Source organism: Triticum aestivum, chromosome 7B, assembly GCF_018294505.1.
Source record: "Triticum aestivum cultivar Chinese Spring chromosome 7B, IWGSC CS RefSeq v2.1, whole genome shotgun sequence".
NCBI lineage: Eukaryota > Viridiplantae > Streptophyta > Magnoliopsida > Poales > Poaceae > Triticum > Triticum aestivum.
The window spans coordinates 600,220,316-600,223,877 of NC_057813.1; positions in this window are offsets into that span (position 1 = coordinate 600,220,316).

The following is a 3,562-nucleotide window of genomic DNA, read 5'->3' on the forward strand; positions in this document are numbered from 1 at the left end:
AAGAACTTTAATAAGCAAACGACAAAAGCACAATCTGTAGTACTTTATAGAACAACAACTTATATTTCATCCTGGTTGCTCTTTCCATGCTTCATAGTCTGGCAATGAATAAAATGACTTGACAGGTATACTCTGGTTATTGGTTGCCTGGACGAATAAACAAAAGTAATTTTCATAGGAGTTATAAAACCTATTTGATCTTTGCAGTGAGAAATAAATAACAGAGTGACATAATTTATAATACTAAAGATATGAATAACCGTATACCTCCGGGTAAACAAACATGACAAGTGATTCAGAGAGTTGCCTACCTTGATGATTGAAGTAATGAACTTAACCAAGAAAGAAGGAACTTTGAGAAGAAATGGCCACTCTGAGTGGATGAAATTGACCAGCAACCCTTTGATGTGGGAACCATCGCGGTCCTGAAATTTCATAAGTTCAATCTAAGACAAGAAAGAAACAACTTGATAATGGGAGAAAGATCGATCGAGGTCACCCTCACCGATGGCCGCGCAATCAATGTAGAAAGTGAGATAAGAGAGGCATGTACGAAATCATGAACAAAGTGAAATGCTTTTGATAATTTTATAATCAAATTGGGAATACCTACACCATACCTTATCATGAATAACATCATGCAAATTGTGCTTCTTGTTAAACTCAAATATTTTAGGCTTCAGGAGCTGAACAAAATGACGCTTTAGCAATACAAACATGTGTCGGAAACAAAACTACAACAACTGCTCTTTCATAACTCACATGTAGAATGGAGCTCTTAACAACAATCTAGGATTTACTTACTGGTTGGTCAGCTGTGATGTACTTGCAGTGGTGTAAACTGGAAGGTGATCTTGCAGAAGCGATAGTGCAAACTGACGATGTTTCATTATCACATTGTAGTTATTTGAAAGCCAAGTCTAGAGTTCTTGATTGAAGAATTGAAGTTCTTTCTGTTTGAGAACTCAAGCATTTCGTGTACTAACCAAAAGCAGAACAATAAAATTAACTTTCATTGTTACATCACTAGGGTTATAATTGAACAAATTGGAAGAAGTTTATATACAAATTTAATCGACAATCATGTACACTGGATAACCTATCGCCATATCAAGAAGTTTAATTCAGTATAAATCAGTAAAAATCTTGATGGAACCAACCATTACATAAACGCTCTCATGTATCACCCGGCAAGTTTACTCTCTGCACTATGTGTTAGCTATTACTTCAGGTAATCAGTACCCAAGCAGATTAAAAAACAGGTGGGGTGGTAAATCCAAATTTAAAACAAGTGTATTATAGTGGTAGAGATATTGGTATACACAGAACAGGACACTTCAATGATCAAGTAGTAATTCTGTAGTTTTGTCGCACAAAAAGAATTGAACAATCCGGTGATCCAAGTCTATAGTCAGAGGTTCAATACAGAATTTAAGAAATTTAGCATAGTAACATCTAGTGGATTAGTAGGTTCAGTAACTGAAAATAGAGTAGACAGATCTAATGCGTAGAACTTAGAAGCTCCCCTCCAGCTTGCTTTCCAATAGCATGCCAATAGATTTTAGCCTCTGTGACATGTGTAGGAATTATGGAAGCGTCTCAACCCTCATACATGAGAGCCCGCATATATATATTGATAGGGCAATCGTAGGAGATCGAGAGGGTTACAGGTTCGGTGGAGATTGCCAACCGAAAGGAGTTACAGGAGGAGATAGAGAAGAAGAGATAAGGCGGTTTAAACATATAAGAAAAACCTATCTCTCTCCTATATGTGTGGCGCAAGCTATACAAAGGAGCCCACAACTCTTTGTAACAACATATGTTTAACACCCTCCCTTAATCTGAACTTCTCAAGTTTAGATTACGCTTGAATTCTTCAAATTGTCTTGTGGGCAAGGCCTTTGTGAATCCATCTGCAACTTGATCCTTTGAGGGAACAAACCGAATCTCCAACTCTGTATTAGCAACCCTTTCTCTAACAAAGTGATAATCAATTTCAATATGCTTGGTTCTTGCATGGAAAACAGGATTAGCAGAAAGATATGTGGCACTAAGGTTATCACACCAAAGACAAGGACTTTGTGTAGGATGTATTCCAAGTTCATTGAGCATAGACTTAACCCATATAATTTCTGCTGTCACGTTTGCAAGTGCCTTATATTATGCCTCAGTGCTTGAGTGTGACACGGTTGCTTGTTTCTTGGCACGCCAAGATATTAAATTTGGACCAAAGAAAACTGCAAACCCACCAGTTGACCTCCTGTCATCCAAGCATCCTGCCCAGTCAGAATCAGAAAAGGCACTAACAAGAGTAGAATACGACCTGCTGAAGGTTAGCCCAACACTCAGAGTGTTCTTTACATATCTCAATATGCGCTTGGCAGCCATCCAATGAGAAGAGGTAGGTGCATGAAGAAACTGGCATACTTTGTTGACTGCAAAAGAGATGTCAGGCCTAGTAAGCATCAAATACTGCAATGCACCTACCAAACTTCTGTACTTGGTACCATCCTCTTGATTCAAGAGGACACCCTCAGCAAGAGATAATTTTTCTGAGCTGGAAAGCGGTGTTGGAGATGGTTTACAGCCTTGCAACCCAGCCTTGCTCAAAAGATCAGTTGCATATTTTTCCTGAGACAGATGAAGACCACCTTCTGTGTTTCGTTTGACCTCAATACCAAGAAAGAAGTGAAGATCACCTAAATCCTTGAGAGCAAAATCTGAGTGCAAATCTTGCAAAAGAGCTGTTACGGCCTTATTGGAGGAACTCGTGACAATGATAACATCCACACAAATAAGCACAAAGATAACAATGTGTGCCTTATTGTAAATGAACAAGGATGTGTCAGATTTGGAAGGAATAAAACCAAGTGTTTGTAACTTGGAGCTCAAGCGTGAGTACCATGCTCGGGGTGCTTGTTTCAATCTATACAAAGATTTGTTAAGCTTGCAGATGTGATATGGTTTGTTGTTATCCTCAAACCCAGGAGGTTGCTTCATATAGACTTCCTCTTCCAGAACGCCATGAAGGAACGCATTCTGCACATCTAGCTGACGAAGACACCAGCCTCTGGACACAGCAATGGACAGGACAAGATGAATAGTGGCAGCTGTAACAACGGGACTGAAAGTATCCTCATAGTCTAGTCCATACCTCTGCTTAAGCCCCTTTGCAACAAGTATGGCCTTATAGCGATCAATAGTACCATCTGACCTGCGTTTGATGCGATAGACCCACTTGCAGTCAATCACATTTTTTCCTGCCCAATAAGGAACAAGATACCACGTGTGGTTTATCTGAAGGGCATGAAATTCCTCATCCATAGCTTGTTTCCACTTTGGATCAGTGAGAGCCTCACTAACAGTGCGGGGTTCACCTGTGGAAACAGTGGAAACAACTAAGCCATATTTAGTTTTATAATTGACAGGTTGAATAGTTCCATCCTGAAGACGTGTGCGAGCAGCTGTTGGTGCAAGTGTAGAAGATCCGGACGGAGCTGCAGCCTGCTGCACATGAGTTTCACCAGATCCCGATGGAGCAGAGACCAGATCCTCTGTGGCT